The 23,195-nt window shown below is 37.4% G+C and overlaps 1 protein-coding gene across 1 annotated transcript in view; it reads left to right on the top strand.

The window, feature by feature from the left end:
• Positions 1 to 1,008: 1,008 nt before the first annotated feature.
• socs5b (suppressor of cytokine signaling 5b) overlaps positions 1,009 to 23,195 on the top strand; it is a 54,241-nt gene continuing 32,054 nt past the window's right edge. The window contains exon 1 of the mRNA XM_061910898.1: positions 1,009 to 1,414. The gene's annotated coding sequence lies outside the window, so the exon portion shown is untranslated. The remainder of the gene's footprint in view (positions 1,415 to 23,195) is intronic.

The following is a 23,195-nucleotide window of genomic DNA, read 5'->3' on the forward strand; positions in this document are numbered from 1 at the left end:
TGCAATTTGTTCAATTAATATTGGAGGAGTCAAAGTAGAAAGATGGAGTTGGGAAGCTTTAGCCTTTAGCCACACAAACACACGGTGATTCTTTGTTTAAAATCCACGGAGGTGAAACTTTACTATGGATCCCTACCGAATGTCAACCAGCAGGTTTCGGTGAGAAAATTGTGGTAAAAAGTCGCTTCTTACTGGCGATCAGCTGAGCTTGTGCCGCCCATAAAGCTGCCGTCGACTTCCCTGAGACACTGCGCGTCAAGACACCCGTGAACACACACCTCCGACTATCAGGTACAGTTAAACTAACTAAAACACTAGCAACACAATAGAAAGATAAGGGATTTCCCAGAATTATCCTAGTAAATGTGTCTGAAAACATCTGAATCCGTCCCAATGCAATCGCGTTTTTTTTTTTAACTTTTTTTTTTTTTTCCTAGTCCGTCGCTATCAATATTCTCAAACACGAATCTTTCATCCTCGCTCAAATTAATGGGGAAATTGTCGTTTTCTCGGTCCGAATAGCTGTTTTTGTTGGAGGCTCCTATTAAAAACAATGTGAAGATGTGAGGAGTAATCAACATGTGACGTCATCGTCTGTGACTTCCGGTAGAGGCAGGGCTTTTCTGTTAGCAAGCAAAAGTTGCGAACTTTATCGTCGATTTTCTCTACTAAATCCTCTCAGCAAAAATATGGCAATATCGCAAAATTATCAAGTATGACACACATAGAATGGACCTGCTATCCCCGTTTAAATAAGAAAATCTCATTTCAGTAGGCCTTTAAGAAGAAAATGTTTGGTTGTATGCATGTTTGGCTGAATATTTTGCAAAGTTGACTTTCTTACCTGGGTGACGTCATTGTCACTGCATCGCGCGCAGGTCTCCATGAGCACCATCGCAACGCTCCACGTTTCCAAATAGCTGCCAATGACCCAGGCCATCCTCGTTCTCTCTTTTCATTGGTAGCCTGAGACGTCCGTCACCGGGAGACAACTCGTGGGGCCTTTCCCTATCCGCGTTGTCAGTCGGAAGTGGAAACCATTCCCTCGCACTCCATTGGACCGCCGCGCCGTCAGTCGCGCTGCCGAAGTGCTCGCAGCGCTCCCCGGCTCTCGGAGGTCTGAGAGCGCCGTCATATTGGCTGCTGGTGCTAGCTCGGCGGAGAAGAAACCGCCTGCTCCTGTGAAGAATGGGAGTTAGCTGCTTGAATTTTATTCGGCCTTTTTAAATGATTTGAACTGGAACCATACCATGCTTTAAAGAACTCGGGATGACACCTTCTGGTATCGTCGGACCTTCTGCGCTTTCGTCGACACGGTGGCCAAGCCCAGAGGAGACATGCCTGCTTCCTTTCAATAGCCCCTTTTTCGCAGACAAAGAGGGCTGCTGAATAGGGCTCTCAAAACGGCACAAGGGTAAGACACATTTCGAAAACCACGCCATTACGTAACGAGTAATGTTCAGTCTATCCAAACCAGCCGCAGCTCCACGTGTGTGTTTGCCTTATTTCTCTCCAATTTGTATCTCCATTTTACAATGCAAGCTAACACGCTAAGCTCCGTGGCGAGCTAACACCCTAGCTCCGAGGCTAGCGGAATGCTAACGGTTAGCATCTTTCCACATTCTTTTTACATTCTTTTTACACTCGTCTTCTAACTTACCGCAAATATTTAGTTGCAGCTGTTTTCATATATATTTTACAAATATTTCTGTGTCTGTTTGGCCAAATACTTAATAGTTTTGTTGAGGTTAAACGTTTAGCGAAGGAGCTATCTTGGCTGGGATCAAGGAAAAAAGGAAGAGGTTCTGCAGAAATGACAACGCTATTCTTCCAGCTATAATAAGTTGCTTTAAAACAGGGGTCTCAAACTCAATTTACCTGTGGGTCACTGGATGTAGAGTGTGGGTGAGGCTGTGCCGCAAGAAAATATTTATTTAATTTTTTTTGCATACTATTCAGTATGTCTAGTGTATAATGACATTTCAAATTGTATTCCTTGTGCACTGCAACTTTCTCTGTGCAAATACGACACGTCGGGGTACCCCTGTGCCCAACAAATATATTTTGCATCTCCCACTTTTCCTGGAATTGTCTTTGCTCATCAATAACCTTTCTCTTCACTGCAGGCTTTGAAAAAGACATGTTTGGGGTTGTGGAATATATTTGTATTTAGCCGACGCACGGAGGATACTGTTATTTCCGCAATGTGTGCCGTTCAGCTTTTCTTCCGTACAGCAACATGGAGGTTGGTGGATAATAGCGAGTGCAAAAAAGTGACGGCTCCCGGAGTGTTATCCGGCGTCATATAGAAATATATGTAGTGTTCATTGTGTGAGTCAATGCAACTTAAACAATACAAAAAAACAAATAACAGTTTGAATTGGTCCAGGTTATCAGGGACTGTTATTACTGACGGACAGATGTCGCGGTGTGACTGCAGCCAGGCACGTAAGAAAACCCTCGTCTCCATGGCAACGTCTATTTCGCTTACACTCATTTACCACTTTTCCACTAACGCAGGGGTAGGCAACACAGAACGTTGAAAGAGCCATTTTGGACCCAAATAACACAACACTGTCCAGCGCCTTTCACATAAAACTTGCGAGCCGCGCTAACATTAAACTTTCATATGAAGGTGGGGGCCGCAAAATAACGTCTCGCGGGCCGCAATTGACCCGTGTTTGAGACCCCTGCTTTAAAACAATGTGTCGTCATTGACACACTTCACACGTATTAAACCGTAGCTACACAACAAGCCTGTGATAAGATGTATTTTAAATCATACGATTTTGTACTCGTCAAACCATAATGCCTCCCACCTTGTCCAAATCGTTTGTGTTGCAAACATTTTAGTTCTTGCTTAAAGGGTTTTTAAGTTATTCTAAAATAATTTTTGGACCAATGACGTCATGCAGCCTTCCCCTTCTTGCCCAAATCAGCCTGGACTTGTTCCATTTGTTTGTGCTACATTTGTGCACCGGCAATGTTTGCAGCACAACCATATTGCACACGTTTGGGTAGATTTGGATATTGTTGTGGGTTTGGTCTTCAATAGTCAATCAATCAATCAATGTTTATATAGTCCTAAATCACTAGTGTCTCAATGGGCTGTACAAACCACAACACAAACCACGACATCCTCGGTAGAGCCCACATAAGGGCAAGGAAAACTCACACCCAGTGGGACGTCGGTGACAATGATGACTATGAGAAACCTTGGAGAGGACCGCATATGTGGGCAACCCCCCCCTCTAGGGAAACTGAAAGCAATGGATGTCGAGCGGGTCTAACATGATACTGTGGAAGTTCAATCCATAGTGGATCCATCACAACCGTGAGAGTCCAGTCCAAAGTGGATCCAACACAGCAGAAAGAGTCCCGTCCACAGTGGAGCCAGCAGGAAACCACCACAAGCGGAGGCGGATCAGCAGCGCAGGGATGTCCCCAACCGATACACAGGCGAGCGGTCCATCCTGGGTCCCGACTCAGGACAGTCAGAACCTCATCCATGGCCACCGGACCGGACCTCCTCCAGTGGGACAGAGGATAAAAAGTAAAGAAACGGCAGATCAACTGGTCTAAAAGTGGAGTCTATTTAAAGGCTAGAGTATACAAATGAGTTTTAAGGTGAGACTTAAATGCTTCTACTGAGGTAACATCTCGAACTGTTACCAGGAGGGCATTCCAGAGTACTGGAGCCAGAACGGAAAACGCTCTATAGCCCGCAGACTTTTTTTGGGCTCTGGCAATCACTAATAAGCCGGAGTCCTTTGAACACAGATTTCTTGCTGGGACATATGGTACAATACAATCGGCAAGATAGGCTGGAGCTAGACCGTGTAGTATTTTTATGATGCCATATAATAACTAAAAGACTATTATAACAAAAAAGTTGCAGCACCAACAACCATCGCAAACGATTGGGATAATCCATCCATCTTCTTCCGCTTATCCGAAGTCGGGTCGCGGGGGCAACAGCCTAAGCTGGGAAGCCTAGACTTTCCTTTCCCCAGCCACTTCGTCCAGCTCCTCCCAGGGGATCCCGAGGCGTTCCCAGGCCAGCCGGGAGAGATAGTCTTCCCAACGTGTCCTGTGTCTTCCCTGTGGCCTCCTACCGATCGGATTATCTATCCAATTGGGAAAATGATTTTATTATATATGAATTATAATAGTTTAAAGACATGCACCTGGGTAAAGGTTGATTGGCAACACTAAATTGGCCCTAGTGTGTGAATGTTGTCCATCTGTGTTGGCCCTGCGATGAGGTGGCGACTTGTCCAGGGTGTACACCGCCTTCCGCCTGAATGCAGCTGAGACAGGCTCCAGCACCCCCTGTGACCCTGAAAGGGACAAAGCGGTAGGAAATGGATGGTTGGAGACCAGGGGTGTCAAACCCATTGTAGTTCAGGGGCCACATGAAGAAACATCTACTCCCAAGTGGGCCAGACAGGTAAATCATGGCACGATAACTTAAGAAGAAAGACAACTTCAGATAGTTTTATTTGGTTAGTAAAAGAACAACCACATTCACGTTAATCAATTCATGGTAATTTTTAATCCATCAAGATAAAACATGTCAAAGTCTAATTATTTGTTGCTTGGTAATGACACATGCTAACCGTTTTAGATCATTTTACAGCTGTAAAATTATTTATTAATTATTAGTTATTTATGTAGTTTACTCATTTTCCTCGACTGATGTACTAACATCATGTGGTTTATTTTGTACATATGTTGCATCATCTACAAAGATACAAAGAATTGCTATTGCAACTACTAGTGGACACTTTTAGAACAGCTGTTTCTTTCATTCAAAAATTTCAGTTTAATTGGTATACTTTTTACTTATTTCAGGTAAATGTTATACTTGCAAACTCATTCCGTGGGCCATATCCAGCCCATGGGCCGTACGTTTGACACCCTTGAGTTGGACCAACATTGGGACAAGGTGGAGGATATTTGGGCTTCACACAGGTTTACCAATATTATCTTTGATTTGAATGACATCATTCAGCAACTGGAATTGTTTCCACACACAAGAATTTAAATGTTAATATCTTTAGGCTCTTCTTTTCCAATTGAAGTTACTGATTTTATGGCGGACATCCGATACACATTGCATCGGTACACCGCTAATATTAACCATGTAAATGCTGACATTTTTATTCATATTTCTACACTATTAAAAAAATACAGTGAAGTACAAAAAAGTATCGTTTGCTACGTCTCAATGGCATTGTTTCATTCGTTTTTTTCTGCATAATAATTACAGTATTGATACGTCAATGAATAAAACAACATTGACAGCACAATTTGTCACCCATGAAAATCACTACATTGTGTATGAAGGACTGCAGCAGCTCTTTGTAGCAGAAATAGGCTAATTCTACTTTCTGGCAGGCCAACATACCCATTCTCCTGGGATCAAACTGATCTCTGAAACAACGCTAAGCAAAGCATGATTAAGCTAGAATCACTCTCCACTAAAAAACATGGGGAATAAAACACTAGCTCTGTCTAATAATACACTTTGTTCTCATGACTTCTAGGCCTGGGCCGATAACAAATTTAGCTTGACGTTGTATTGCCCAACAATTGATTGCAGATAAACGATAATATTGTCATGATTTTTATGAGACCAAATTAACCATTAATTAAATTATACATAATAAAAATGTATGTACGCATCATAATAATCCTCTCAATCCCCTCCTCCCCAAATGGATTAATTTGCTGGAATATAAAGACAATATAACATACATCCATAAACCTGGATGCATATGCAGAAGTGCAATATATTTATCTGTACAATAATGTATTTATTTATATCTGCACCTTGTTGCTTTTTTATTCTGCACTACCATGAGCTAATGCAACAAAATTTAATCTGTACTGTAAAGTTCAAATTTGAATGACAATAAAAAGGAAGTCTAAGTCTAATGCATATCCTTTCAAATGCAATAAACTTGTGTTTCTCATGTATTTTCACATTGTAATCAAAATGAAAATGTTTAAATCTCCAAGTTAAATAAAATAAACAAATGATAACAATAAAATATACTTTGTCTTTTAGAAAAAAATTGCATTTCACTAAAAATCACAACTAAAAGCAAAACAATATATTAAGACGGAGATTGGGGGGGTTCAACCATAACAATAAATAAAATGGCTAAATAAAGTATTGACAACCAACGTTGCAATGAATATTGAACATGCAGGCAGAGGTAGAGTTGTACATAACTTACCATCAAGTTGGGACCTTTTTAAACAAAAGTGCATGATAACAATATAAACGCTACAGTTAAAACAAGTGTATTAAGAGGTCCTGTGCAAAAAAAAAATTAAGTTTGGCAGATTCCGAGTGAGAAACACCAACATAACGTGACAGTACTTTTTAGAAAAAATGCTAGGTTTATAGCTGTATTAAATGGCAGCTTATCTCTGGCGATTTAACCCCACTTTCTGTGAACGCATACTATTTTGCACTCTTTTGTTAACACTGACCTGTCACATGACTTCTTCACCAAACACGAAGTGAGTTTGGACTGTGGAGTGGTTGTATTTCAAGTCGGCGTTGCTGTCGTCGCGCACATTCAGCAAACTGGCATCTTGGTCTTGTTTGACTCATATTTTTCCAAAGGTTTGAACTGAAATATACCCATACTGGTGCGGTGGAATTTGGTTTTGTGATCATTTTGTCCGTGTTAGCTGCTACATGCTACCTAGTTGCACTCTGTGATGCTAACGGGCCAGCGGCCCCGCGTTGCTGCACTAAGAGTCCAAGACACTTAATGAGGACACGATAATTCACCTCACTTCTTATCATTCCACTATGGTACAAACGCGCATAGCCGCTAAAAGCGATGAAAGGCGTGAATTAGGGCTGGGCGATATTGCCTTTTTTTATATCGCAATATTTTTAGGCCATATCGCGATATATGATGTATATTACAATATTTTGACTTGGCCTTGAATGAACACTTGATGCATATTATCACAGCAGTATGATGATCATATGTGTATACACTAGGGATGTCCCGATCCAGGTTTTTGCACTTCCGATCCGATACTGGCCTATCCGAGCATGTATTAAAGTTTAAAGTTATTTAGCCTATTTAGTTGTCAGATTCATGCAGAAAATGATTTTAGTACTCTTGATAACAACTAGCCAGCTGAATTAGGTGAGTTTGAATAATACATAATAGTTGGTATTCAAGGATGAACACAAATTATCGAAAATTATACATGACAAACAGAAATGGCATCATTAAACAGTAAAAAAGTGAACAGTATAAAGTGCAAATAATGCTGGAAACATTATTAAAAAAAGCAAAACACACAAACAACCTGAGTGGGATAAAATGTCTATAACACAGCATCAATACTTGCTCTTGAACAAGTGTAGACTTAAAAAAAAATATATATATATATATATATCTACACACTCCCTTCAATTATTGGCCCAAGTCAGGGGGGGGGGGCATACAATTGAAGTCCAAGCATAATGGGGAGATTCTTTCTAACAAAGACGAGCACTTCAAGATGCTCAGGTGTCAGCCTGCTCCTGTGTTCATCTATGATGAGTGCTAAAAAGCCTCTCACTCGCAAGAGTCATTAAAATGTCTTACAACTTTACCACCACGCTTGACTTTATTGTGGCATGTTTTGCACTCCACCTCTTTATCTCTTTGGTTTTGTAGGGTAAAATAATCCCACACAGCTGACATTTTTACCGTAACTTTTAATTCACACGGCCATCTGAACTGTTAGAACGCAGACCTGTGGATGTTTTGAAGGTGTTCTGGAAAATGCGGAACAGAGTTTAGGGAGCAGCAGAAGAGTGGAATGTATTATTTAAATTGGTGTGTTGGAAAACACAGACCGGAGTTTTTAAAAAAACTGGACCTGGATCGGCATTTTTCCATGCCTTGCTGATACGCATTTTTTGGCAAATATCGGCGGCCGATCTGATCCAAATATCGGCTCCGGACAACCCTAGTATACACCAAAACATTCTCTTTCATACTGCATTCATATATGCTACTTTTAAACTTTCATGCAGAGAGGGAAATTACAACTAAGTCAATTGACCAAAAGTGTATTTCCTTCCTTCCTTTTTTATTAAGCAATGGCACAAACATTCATGTCATTTCCAAAACATAAAGTGCAAGAATGTCAGAGGCATTTTAAGTGTTAAATAAAAATGAGCTGCATAATAGGAAATCAAATAGTATTCGTCCTTCACTATGTGGTATGTTACTACGGTTATGAAATTCTCTTCATTCTCTAACGAGTGACTTTTCAAATGATGCTACATATTACCAGTAATGCTACTTTTTATAGCAACGCTTTTTCCCCCCACACTTGACAAATTACGGTTGTCTGTTCGACATATTCCCACTTGAAGCCGAACCACCGCCAGACAATGGAAACCCTGCTGTTTTTATTGGGAATTAATTATTCCTTCATTTGTTAACAGATCTGCACCTTCTTTCTCTCATACTGCTACGTTAGCAGCTAACGTAGCCCAGTCTGCCACGTCTCTGCTCTGCGAGGGCGGACTCGTATGTGACGTATGACGTGACAGTATGTGACGTATGCAAGAATGTGCGCCTGCCTGTCTGTGAAGAGAGACAGGAAAGAGTGAGAAGAGCCTGAGTGCCCGCAGTTAAAAGCAACTGCGTGAGAACGTATAATCGAATATTACGATATAGTCATTTTCTATATCGCACAGAGACAAACCCGTGATATATCGTATACATCGATATATCGCCCACCTAGTGTGAATGCTATTGAAGCATGCGCATGACAATTTATCGACACTGGAAAATATACCAAAGTTCATTTTCATTTATAGTCTGTTAATTGACTTATCAAATATCGGCCCAGGCCTAATTACTTTTTGAATTCTAGCAACCAATTAAGTCCAAACAAAAATGTACACTCATTTCGACTATCCATACACCATTAACATTTCATAGATACAAACATTTTATATTGCGATTGACTTTACAAAATAGTGTGATGGGACTCGAGCTACAAAAAACAATGAAAACATTAATTCCTAAATCATATTAACATGCAATCTAATTCCAATTCTTAGACATTTTTTCTCAAGTTAACAAGCTTCATCACAAACAAAGCCCATTTTTCTTCAGGGCTCACAGTGCATTGCCTTTTGCATGATGGCCAACAATTTTCTTTTCAATTTCACCTCACTGGCCAAGGCAGCAGAAACAACTTGTCCTGGCCCATTTGTCAACTTGTTGGATAAGGAATTGCTTTAATTGACTTTTCTTAATTAAATCCATGAATGTACTGTGGAGTCAGTGGAGCATTGTATTTTATTATATTGGTATTACATTTTACATGTTTGGCAAACTTCCCTCTTCCATTTGGTATGAAATTAAAACGCAGATTTAAAGCATTGCTGCCCGCACAGAACATTAGGTAACATTTAAATAACCTAATATGTAAAGTTTCGGGAACCGAAAAAAATGCTTGTAGTAGGGCTGGACAATTGAGCAAATTTTTATTTCGATTATGACTGTGGGTCTGAATGCTCTAACTAAATAAATGTTTTAAAAAAGCACCTTACACAAGCATAATGTATCTATAGCACTTGTGGATATATTTACACATTTATTATGCTTTGACCTAAATGCTGGTCAAACTTGTCCAAAGATCTATTGTACCAATAAATGTGAGTTTTTTTGCATCTAATTATCAAGCATTGTATTACATTTTATTTCACACATTAAGCACACACTTTATGATGATAAAAGATAAAAACAACCAAATTAAAAAAAATGTAAGGAAAAATTGAATTGTAAGTTTTATATTATTTTAAATGTTTTGTTATTATTTTACTTTTTGTGGTTTATTCATTACTCATTTATACGTAGGATCTTTAAAACTGTTTAAAGTTGTGTTTTGGTGGTACAATAATTACTCATGTTTTAAATTTAATGAATAACTGTGTAGTCGTTATAACAATCCAAATAATCGTGATTGTTAATGTTGCCATAATTGTCCAGCCCTACATTTTGCACCAATATAGAACTAAAAAGCAACCAAATGCACCCTTTAGGTAACATTAATTGCCTCAATAGGCTATCATAACCACAACAAAAATGGTTTGCTGGTTTAGGTCTAAAAACAGCTGTGTAAACGTGGTCATAGATCCTTCTGAGACAGCAAAAACGACAACAAATCTTACGGTACATTACATATATGTATCTTATTGCAATCGAAGAATGATTTTGTCCTTAGATAAAATAGTAAACTTACTAAACAACTTCTCTTTTAGTTTTAAGTAAGCAAACCAAGGATCCTAATTTGTCTGCTGACATATGCAGTAAATAATTGTGTCATTTCTCATTCTATTATTTTGCCAGAATTATGAAGGACAAACTAAAAATTTATTAATATTCCACTTTTTCATTTAATGTTAATATGTGGTTATTTTCTGTTTTAGAATGTTCTATTTACAATTATGTTAAAATGTAATTGCTTATTCTTCTGTTTTTTGGATACTTTACATTCGGTTTGGATGGTACCACAAATTTAGGTATCGATCTGCTACCAAGTAGTTACAGGATCATACATTGGTCATATTCAAAGTCCTCATGTGTCCAGGGACAAACTTCCTGAGTTTATAAACATAATAGGAATTTTAAAAAAAATAAAAAAGATTTTGTGACGATAAAAATATGTCATAGTAGTTACGACTAGATAAGCTACTGTATCATTGCAGTGGATGTCAAGTGTAGATCCACCCATGGCATTTGTTTACATTCAGGCACGCTAGCTTTTGTTAGCGGTGGCGCCGGTGACATGTATCCTCCTACGGTGTGTCGGGAAGCATGTTTAGCTATTCCTCGTCCTGCAGGGATAAAAATTGTAAGAAACTTACTTTATTTGTCGCCAAGGAGGCGAGGATTAGTGATTTAGAAGTAGCTAAAACACTGTCGACTGCAGATGGATGTTCGCTGCTAGCTAGCCATGTCTTAAAGCACATCTTCCTGAGGGTGTTTCAGTGTTCAAGCTTCACCTTTATTGTCAGTTTTTTGGCCAAAATGTGTCCAGTCTCCCTTTTCTGTCTCCACACTGTGTCTGCTTGTAAGTACTATATGATTGTGCTCTGCCAAACATGCTCTTCTACTCGTAAAACCAGCACATTTCACGACGTAACATATTCCCGAGAACCAGTACTTTTCAAACAGAATATAATACCGTTTGATTCGTTAGTAGTGCCATACTATACTCGTAACGGTATACCGTACAACCCTAGTGTGTATATATGTACATGTATGTATATGTAAATGTGTATATGTTCGTGGGCGACGTGGCTAGGTTAATAGAGAGACTGTGCCAGCAACCTGAGGATTCCAGGTTCGATCCCCGCTTCACCATCTTAGTCACTGCCATTGTGTTCATGAGTAAGACAATTAATCACATGCTCCCAGTGCCTCACACACTGGTTTAAATGTAGCTTTTATAATTTTTTATTTAACCAGGAAGAAATCCCATTGACATTAAACACCTCTTTTTCAAGGGGGTCCTGACCAAGAGGCCGCAAAGTTGCAATAAAATTACACTCATATTATACATTAAAATGACAGGATGGACATCAAGTAAAATAGCTACAGGCTGCTTCAAAGCGTATTGATTTATTGATTGATTGATACTTTTATTAGTAGATTGCACAGTTCATTACATATTCCGTACAATTGACCACTAAATGGTAACACCCGAATAAGTTTTTCAACTTGTTTAAGTCGGGGTCCACGTTAATCAATTCATGGTAAATGAGTAAAGGAGTCTATTATGGGTTTCACTTTGTAAAGCGCTTTGAGTCGCTCGAGAAAAGCGCTATATAAATATATTCACTTCACGTCATATGTGTATAAATGAAAATGTGTGCATATAAATATGTGTGTACATATGTACATGTGTGTGTGTGTGTATATATATATATGCAGTACATGCCAAAAGTTTGGACACACCTTCTCCTTTTAATGCGTTTTCTTTATTTTCATGACTATTTACATTGTAGATTGTCATTGAAGGCATCAAAACTTTGACACCTTTGAAGTGAAAACCCTTTCCGTTGATTACCTCTTTAAGCTCATCAAGATAATGCCAAGAGTGTGCAAAACAGTAATCAGAGCAAAGGGTGGCTATTTTGAAGAAACTGGAATATGAAACCTGTTTTCAGTTATTTCACCTTTTTTTGTTAAGTAATAACTCCACATTTGTTCATTCATAGTTTTGATGACTTCAGTGATAATCTACAATGTAAATTGTAGATTAGGCTGTACTGTAAATGTGCGCGCGCATGCGTGCGTGTGTGTGTAGTATAATATATTGGCCCCCCCAGAAGAAATAACACAAAGTCTGACGCTATTTCTAAATTGTATTATCTTATTATAACAAACATCAGTTTTACCTTCAGTGCATGCAATTTCATCTCTGTAGAGTTTGTGCTTCCCCTGACACACAGCACTACTTCCTCACTTTCAGCCAATCACCTTTTAGGCACGGACGGTGTGTTTGCGACATGGGAAAGATTGAAATCAAATCTAAAATGCACAAACATAAAACAATATAATTAGCTGTTCTTTACAGTAATAATTGATATTCATCCATTTTCTACCGTTTGTCCGTTACACCCTGGACAAGTCGCTACCTCATCACAGAGCCAACACAGATAGACAACATACACACTCACAATCACACACATATTGCCTATTATTGGTACACTATTGACAAGTGATGTATGGAAAACCTGACCACAGAACAAAGACTGATTACAGAAAGGATTATTCTCAGTTTATGTTGGTTTCTCTTAGGACAAAATTGCATGTTACGGTGTCTTGAAGAGAATGGGCTCCTTGTGTACACTGGTCCAGATGAGAACTAATGAAGGACTGAGCTGTGTGTTTTCTTACACCATATTTTCACTCGATGCAAAACTGCACAAGGCAAACTGCACGCTCTCTCTGTTTTTATTCAAGTCAACGTGTCCATTTCCGCCGCCTGCGAAACGTCAGCTGCATTCCAGCGCTAAATATACGCAGAGCTTCCGAATTTGTCAGACGACGCAACACATTTGTTAAATTCAGCTAAAAAATAGCAAATTTTTTGGGACAGGAAGTCATGCACATACCCAAAACAAATTATACGGTTTACTTTCAAAATAAAATACCCATGTTTTAAAGGCGGATCCTATTTTACACTTTGAAACGTCTTATTGGGCGGTGACGGACATGAAGTCAACTTGTCAAAGGTTTTCAGACATAATTTCCCTTTGTTGACACAAATGAACGAGGACATGCTGTTTCTGGGGATTCAAAATTAAAGAATAATATACAGGCATATCCCAGGCAGCTATATGGAGATATGGGGGCCTGTCAAATACCAGCTGATTTGTGGACCGGGAAATCAGGGGAGTGGATGTACTGTTGTATTTTTGCTTACTACTGAAACTAAGTCATATATCAAGGCAAAACTATCAGCGTTTTTGCCGTTTAGCACCCGTTATTAATAGCAAGACTGATTTTATGTGCTTCTGCTCCTCTGGAAGGACATAATACATTGTTTGTAGTTTGCTTCACTAGCCCTGGATGGATAAAAAATTTAGCTTGACGATACACCCTATTGCCGATAAACATTATTATTGCCATTATTTTAATGAGGTCAAATTAACCATTGATGTAATGATGATATTTAATGTGTGTACATCGATTTCAAAGCAATAAAATTGTATTTATCTTGTATTTTAACATTGTAATTGGAATGTAAACTTTTAAATCTCCAGGTTGTATAAAACAAACAATAACAATTAAATACACTTTGTCTGTGAGCAATATATTGCACTTGAATAAAAGTCACAACCAAAAGCAATAAAATATGTTTACATGGGTGTGGGCGGCTCAAATATCCACAACCAAAGCAATAAATAATATGGCTAAACAAAGTATTAACAAACACAGTTGCTCTTGAATATTAAAAATGCAGGTAGAAGTAGAGTTATATATTACTTAACTTACAATCAAGTTAGGACCTTATTAGGGCTGGGTGATATATCGATATATACAATTTATCGCGGGTTTGTCTCTGTGCGATATAGAAAATGACTATATCGTAATTTCCGAGTATACGTTCTCACGCAGGACTTTTAGCTGTGGGCGTACACTTCAGACTCTTCTCACTCTTTCCTGTCTTTCCTTTTCGCAGACAAGCAAGCGCACATTCTTGCATACGTCACAAACTTTCACGTCACATACACGCCCTCGCCCAGCAGAAAAGTAGCGGCGTGGCTAACGTTAGAGAAAGAAGCTGCGGATATGATAACAAATGAAGGAAGACTTAATTCTCGATAAAAACAGCAGGGTTTCCATCGCCTGGCGGTGGTTCGGCTTCACGTGGGAATATGTCGAACAGACAACCGTAATTTGTAAAGTGTGGGGGGGAAAGCGTTGCTATAAAAAGTAGCATTACTGCTAATATGTAGCATCATTTGTAAAGTCACTCACTAGAGAATGAAGAAGATTTCATAACCTTAATAACATACCACATAGTGAAGGACGAATACTATTTGATTTCCTATTATGCAGCACATTTTTATTTGACACTTAAAATGTCTCCGACAATCTTGCACTTTGTTTTGGAAATGACTTGAATTTTTGTGCCATTGCTTAATAACTTTAATAAATACACTTTTGGTCAATTGACTTAGTTGTGATTTCCCTACCTGCATGAAAGTTTAAAAGTAACATATTAATGCAGTATGAAGAAGAATGTTTTAATGTATATACATAGAATCATCACACTGCTGTGATTATATGCATCAAGTGTTCATTCAAGGCCAAGGCAAAATATCGTAATATATATTGTACATCGCAATATGGCCTAAAAATATCGCGATATTAAAAAAAGGCAATATCCCCCAGCCCTAGACCTTTTTATCAAAAGTGCAGAGTAACAATACAAACACTACTTTATAAGATGCATTAACAGGTCATATGCAAAAAAAAAAAGTCTTAAGTCCGACAGATTCCAAGTAAGGAATACTGACAGAAGAAAACATGAAAAATGTCTGTCATACGTTTTCAGTATTTTTAGAAATGCTAGTTTTATAACAGTATGTTATAACAGTATGCAATGCATTTCACTTCTGTTGTGATAGTGAAACTTAAGCTTCGAGTATTGTCCGATCACGATCAGCATAAACCTTACATACTTTAATGACTTATTTGGTAGTGTGGAATTTTTGAAAAGGCTTGATCAAGTGATACTTCTCCAACATTAAACTATAATCAGAAAGTCTTAGAAAAAAGTGACCAACTTGTTATTAATCAATGGGAACATTAAAAAAAAAAATAATAATATTAATCTTCTACAATTGCTTAAAATATTGAAACCCGTCATTACTCACCAGCAACAAGGGCTGGTCATAGGAATGGACTTACATCTTAAAGTCCGAAATGGGATATAAATGTTGCAACTAGGGGTGTGAGGGTTTTTTAGATACCGCGTGTTTTGGTTTCAAAGTCTTTACAATAATACCGTGACGCCTGAATGTATCAAACTAAAAGTTAGTGTATAGTTTTTTTCCGATGCTTTAGCATTGGACCGGTCTGAAAATAAGCTACCATCTCCCAGAATCCTATGTGAAATGTGGGGCAAATGTGGGGGCGTGGAACTCCGTAAGCAGGAAGTTAAGTGTTTGTAGTTGATACAAGGAATTGTTTTTTGGACATTTCCTGAAAAATGTCATCAAAATCTATGCATAACTATTTGAGTTATGTTGCTAACAGACAGACAAACAAACCCTGGCAAAAACATAACCTCAGTTTGTGTGGTATTTACGTTATTAAAAGTTAAATTGTTAGTTAACTTTTCTGAGAAACAGAATTGTCCAAACTGATATTAACATGTCTATTGTGGAGGACACTGCTTCTCAGAAAGTAAAAGTTTAAAGACCCCAAAGTGAACATCGTTTTTCACTTCAAAAAGACACGCAACTGTAAGTTTTTTTTTTTTTTTTTAATAGTTGCATGAAACAGTGGAAGTCCCTGCACAATTATTTGCACTTAATGTGTTTGTAGTAATACATATAATACAATTATTTGTATTGTATACTTATTACTACAAACATTTGTTTGTTGTAATAGGCATGATTAGAACATTTTAGTATTATGTTTGTGTTCAATTACAGTAAGTGTGTTTATCCTAAACATCACTGCCACTTCATTTTAGACACTAGCATTTTTAAGCCTTGTTTTTTTTACATATTCCACAATAATATCGTACCGTCACCTTAAAGGCCTACTGAAATGAGATTTTCTTATTTAAACGGAAGTGTCGATAGAGAAGGGAGCCGAACGCTAATAAGTCAGTCTTATTACTTTTTCTCCAGTGTTTAAATATTCACGTCGTATAAATACATCTTTGAGTCTTTATTTAGGGATAAGATTGTCTCGGTGCGCGAGAAGCATTTCGCCGCGTTTCGTGCTGACTTAGCTTAGCTCGCTAGTTAGCTTAGTTGTTAGCTGCTAACAAAGACGCAGAAGTTGCCAACACATCGATGAGCAGCTAAATATCATCTTTGACCAGACTGTGGGGTCTTAAGGGCTCGTCGTCATGGGACCGAAGAGAACCCCAGTGGCGGGGGGAAACGAGGACATTAAAAAGTCACTTCAATTTCTTTCACAAGACGTAAATGACATACGGATTAAACAGGGTATAATTCTTAAACTTGTGGATGAAGTCACGGAGCTCCGTATGTGCATCCAGGAGAGGGATAAGAAGATTGGCGAGTTGGAGAGGAAAGTGGAAGATCTGGAGCAGTATTGTAGACTGAATGATGTGATTGTGACGGGGTTAAAAGTTAAACCCCGCTCATATGCACATGCTGGGGGGAGCGAGAGTGCATCTGGGGACCCGGAGGCTGGCTCGGTGGAGGAGCAGGTTGTGGACTTTCTGGCTTCCACAGACATTCATCTGGACAAGAACTCAATCGAAGCGTGTCATCCTCTGCCTGCGAAGAGGGACGTCATGCCTGCTGTCATCCTGAAGTTCGTCAACAGGAAAAGAAAGACTGAACTAATGAAACAAGGGAGAAAGCTAAAAGGCACCAACGTATATTTGAATGATCACCTGATCAAAAGGAATGCAGATATTGCAAAAAAAGCCAGGCACTTAATGAAACAAAACAAAATACAGAATACTTGGGTCACAAACTGTAAAATATTCATAAAACTGAACGGATCACCTGAACAAGCAAAAGTGCTGGTTGTAGAGACATACAGGAACTGAAGAAATATGAATAAATATGTGAATTAGTGGGACAAGGAGAGTTAAAAAGTACTTTAACAAGTTCATTCAATGGCATACAATCAGTCCTCTGATATTACAGACAACAATTTAACAATACAACAAAGGATTCTAGATTCCAAGATTTTTGAACTAAAATTATCTGAGTATACTGATCACGATTCATTAGACTTGGAATATCATCTCGATCCAGATAATGTTTCCATCATCTGACTCCATTAACTGCAAATACTATTCAGAAAAGGAATATAATAACTCAATAAAATCAAAAGGCACATTTTCAGTCATCCATTTTAACAGTAGAAGCATGTATGCAAATTCCAGTGCAATTCAAGACTACTTACAACATTTAGCATAATTGCTATATCTGAAACATGGTTTAATGAAGCAAAAGGCATTGATTTTGAGATAAAGGATTATAATTTAAACTATGTTAACAGAACAAATAAAATAGGTGGAGGAGTCGCTATGTACGTTCACAAGAAATATAAATACAAAATATTAGAAGACATGACTATCAGTAAATGATATAGTTGAATGCTTATCAATAGAAATCATTAATGAAAGGAAGAAAAATATCATAGTTAGCTGTATATACAGGTCACCAGGTTCAAATGTGGAACTATTTACTGAGTGGGCTGAAAAACTTTCTCAGAAATAGTTAATAAAACAATATTTATTTGTGGGGATTATAATATTGATCTCATGAATCCAAATAACCACATAGCAACAGAAAACTATATTAACAGGATGCACAGTATGAGTTTATACCCAACCATTACAAGACCGACTAGAATAACATCGCACAGTGCAACCCTCACGATAACATCTTCACAAATAATATGCAGTCTTCAAACATCAGTGGAGTAATGGTCTGTGACATAACCGATCATCTGCCTGTATTCACAGTGTATAATGATGAGACCAGTACAGACCTGAATTCCCAGCAAAAATATACTTACAAACGAGTTAGAACAGATGACTCTTTCAATCTATTAAATCAGGACCTAACACTGCAAAACTGGGATTGCATGTACAACAAAAAGGATGTGGATAGTGCCTTTGAATCATTTATAGATACATTTAATTCAATACATAACCAAAAATGTCCAATAAAAAAAATTAGAAACAACAACAAAACTTTAAAGTGCCCATGGTTAACCAAGGGTTTACAAAACGCTTGTAAAAAGAAAAACACATTATATAGACAATTCATCAAATTAAGTAATGTAAAACTTGGCTCAAAAAATGAATATACAAAGAAACTGATTGAAGACTCTGAACATAGATATAAAACATATAAAAATAAATTGATTGATATAATAAGGACTAGTAAGAAATCATATCATACCAATCTATTACATAGGAATAAGAACAACACTAAGGAGATGTGGGGAATACTTACCACTATAATTAAAGGCAAATCAAAAAATAACTTGTATCTTAGCTATTTCGCTGATAACAACCAAGATAATTATAATATGTATAATGTTGTGGAGAGTTTTAACAGTTTCTTTGTAAATGTCGGATCAGAATTGGCAGCCAAAATCCCTGATTATAGCAGCAATGAAATGGAGTCACTGATTGAAATGAATCCAATGAGTATGTTTCTGTTGGGAGTAATTGAAGAGGAAATAATAGATGTTGTTAATAATTGCAAAAATAAAACATCTACTGATTGTTTTGACATAGATATGACACTTGTGAAAAAAAACATACATTCCATCACTAAACCACTAACTTATATATTTAACCTGTCCTTCCAAACAGGACAATTTCCTAATAAAATGAAAATGGCAAAGCTAATACCAATATATAAAAATGGGAACAAACACATCTTCACAAACTACCGACCTGTCTCTTTGCTCCCGCAGTTTTCCAAAATCTTAGAGAAATTATATAACACTAGATTACAGAAATTTATGGATAAACATGAGATAATGAAAGTCAATACGGTTTTAGGACAGCAAGGTCAACATCTATGGCAATAATTGATGCAGTAGAAGAGATAACCAATAGCTTAGATAGTAAGAAATATGCAGCTGGAATTTACATGGATCTTAGCAAAGCATTTGACACCATTAATCATCAAATATTACTGAAAAAATTATATAGATATGGAATAAGGGGAGTAGCTTTGACTTGGATAAGGAGCTATTTAACACAAAGACAGCAGTTTGTGAAGAATGGCGAGTTTACATCTGGGCATTTGGGCATTGCTTGTGGGGTTCCACAGGGATCCGTTCTTGGTCCCAAGTTATTTAACTTATATATTAATGACATATTTAAAGTATCAAATGTATTAAAATTAGTCATATTCGCAGACGACACTAATATTTTCTATTCTAACGATAATTATACACATTTTGTATCCACCCTAAATATTGAACTTGCCAAATTAAAAACATGGTTAGATATAAACAAATTATCCCTTAATTTAAAGAAAACTAAAGTTATGTTATTCGGCTATTCCAATCCAGGACCAGCAATAAATATAGATGGCGTGATTCTAGAAACGGTGTCAGAAATTAAATTCTTAGGAGTCACTATTGATAATAAATTAAGCTGGAAACCACACATAAGACATATACAAAGCAACATCTCCAAAACCATCTCTATTATCAATAAATCCAAATTCTTCTTAAATTACACAGCTCTGCATTTATTATATTGTTCATTGGTCTTACCATATCTAAATTACTGCATGGAAATCTGGGGCAAACAACTACAAAACTTCACTACATCCCCTGATTACACTCCAAAAACGTGCAATAAGAATTCTACACAAGGTGGGATATTGTGACCACACAAATATTTTATTTTTACAATCTAAATTATTAAAACTGCCTGATCTAGTTGATTTTAATACAGCTCAATTATTATTTAAAGCAAACAAAAAGGTTCTACCTGCCAATATTCAAATACATTTCAAACACAGAGAAGGAATTCATAATCTAAGGGGGTGTAGTATCTTTACAATTCCAACAGTAAGAACTACCAGGAAAAGTTTGTGTGTGTCTGTGCGTGGAGTGAAACTTTGGAACGGATTGGATGTGGGGCTCAAGCAATGTTCAAATGTCCATCAGTTCAAAACAAGATACAAAAAAATGGTATGGGCAATGTATATGAATGTGAACATGGATGCCTAAGTGTTAAAGTACATCACTGGCTAATAATGATTATTGTTATTATTATTATTATTATTGTTATTATCATCATCATCTTCATTATTTTATATGTATTATTGTCATCATTTATTGTCATTGCTATTGCTATTGTTCATATTATTATTATTGTTATCATTATCGATATTATTATTGTTTAGTCATTGTTGATATTATTATTATTACTTCTATGACATCACCCAACTAGTTAAACTATATGAATTAGTATCAATGAGAGGAATACATTGAATTGTGTGCGTGCGCGTGTGTGTGCGTGTGCGTGTGTGTGTGTGTGTACACAAACAATCCTATATGCAATTTGAGTAATACTAATTTTCTGCAAATGTAAAAACAAATATGAATTCTGACTAAAGAATTGGTGCCGATGGAAACTAAGAAAAGGGATTTGGGTACACTATCTGGAGAACAAGGCAGGCGAGTGGGGGATCTTATGTTCGTGGATAGCTCCTCTGGCAGGGGGCTCTCCTCGTCTCTTTTAATGCACAGCATAGGACACATAATAAGTACACTATCTGGAGTACAAGGCAGGCGAGTGGGAGATCTTATGTTCGTGGATAACTCCTCTGGCAGGGGGCTCTCCTTGTCTCTTTTAATGCACAGCATAGGACACATAGCAAGAGTGGTCCTCAGGTCCTGTTGATCAGGGGCAATAGCTCCACAGCCACAGATCCACTATAACCACTAATATCACAGTCAAAATGAAAGCTTGTCCCCATATGCACCATAAACTGTTAATAATGTTTAGACAAAAGTGTATATTATATATACTATTATATATATTGTATTTATATAGGTGTGTGTGTGTGTGTGTGTGTGTGTGATGGATATGTGTGTATTTTGGGTATATGCATGTGTGTATGTATGTGATTGTGTGTGTATGTGTATATATATGTATATATATATATATAAATTGTATATATGTGTGTGTACATATGTATATATGTAAGTGTGTGTGAATTTAAATGTATTATATATAGACAATATATAGCAGCAACCACTGAATTGAATTATATTATATATATTATTGTATTATATATTGTATATATATATTGTATATGTATAGGGGTGGGACCTAATAAGTTTACTTCTTCCCACTCCCTTTTGAGCCAATCTTGACATCTACAAAAGATTAGGCACATGTAATGTTTTCAATGTAGGTGTAAAAATAATGTATCTATATATTTCTTTTGTATTTTATGTCATTCTCTTGTTTTGTTTGCATGGCTCAAAATAAACCCATTCATTCATTCATTCATTCAAAACGGGGATAGAAGGTCCATTCTATGTATCATACTTGATCATTTAGCGTTATTGCCATATTTTTGCTGAAAGGATTTAGTAGAGAACATCGACGATAAAGTTTGCAACTTTTGTTCGCTAATAAAAAAAAGCTTTGCCTGTACCGGAAGTAGCAGACGATGTGCGTGTGACGTCACGGGTTGTGGAGCTCCTCACATCCTCACATTGTTTACAATCATAGCCACCAGCAGCGAGAGCGATTCGGGCCGAGAAAGCGACGATTTCCCCATTAATTTGAGTGAGGATGAAAGATTCGTGGATGCGGATAGTGAGAGTGAAAGACTAGGGGAAAAAAAAGGCGAGGGCAGTGGGAGCGATTCAGATGTTATTAGACACATTTACTAGGATAATTCTGGAAAATCCCTTATCTGCTTATTATGTTACTAGTGTTTTAGTGAGATTATATGGTACCTGAAAATCAGAGGGGTGTGGCCACGGGTGTGGTGACCCCCAGTGTCTCCGGTGGGAGGAGGTAATAGTCCACAGCTGCAGGAGGACGCAAGCTCCGCTCATGTCTACGGTAAGAGCCGACTTATTAGCACAATTTTCTCACCGAAACCTGCCGGGTGACATGTGGTCGGTAACAATATTGGCTTGACCGCTCTATTAAATAGTAAAGCTTCACTATTGGGAATGTAAACAAGGAAACACCGGCTGTGTTTGTGTTGCTAAAGGCAGCTGCAATACACCGCTTCCCACCGACATCTTTCTTATTTGACTTCTCCATTATTAATTGAACAAATTGCAAAAGATTCAGCAACACAGATGTCCGGAATACTGTGTAATTAAGCGATTAAAGCAGACTACTTATAGCTTGGATCGAGCTGGAAGAACATGTCCGCTACAACCGGTGACGTCACGCGCACGCGTCATCATTCCGCCACGTTTTCAACAGGGTACTTCGCGGGAAATTTAAAATTGCAATTTAGTAAACTAAACCGGCCGTATTGGCATGTGTTGCAATGTTAAGATTTCATCATTGATATATAAACTATCAGACTGCGTGGTCGGTAGTAGTGGGTTTCAGAAGGCCTTTAAAACAGTGATATCGTACCATGAGATTTGAAACGTTACATCCCTAATTGCAACTTTTTGTAATAACGATATATATTATAATATGTTGACATATACCTACATTATGATAAAAACATTACAAAACTGTTTGCATGTTACAAAAGCTAATCTTGAAGTTCCATTTTTGTTATACAAACCCCATTTCCATATGAGTTGGGAAATTATGTTAGATGTAAATATAAATGGAATACAATGATTTGCAAATCATTTTCAACCCATATTCAGTTGAATATGCTACAAAGACAAAATATTTGCTGTTAAAACTGATAAAGATTTTTTTTTGTAAATCATTAA

The sequence above is a fragment of the Nerophis ophidion genome, linkage group LG09 (assembly GCF_033978795.1).
Source record: "Nerophis ophidion isolate RoL-2023_Sa linkage group LG09, RoL_Noph_v1.0, whole genome shotgun sequence".
NCBI lineage: Eukaryota > Metazoa > Chordata > Actinopteri > Syngnathiformes > Syngnathidae > Nerophis > Nerophis ophidion.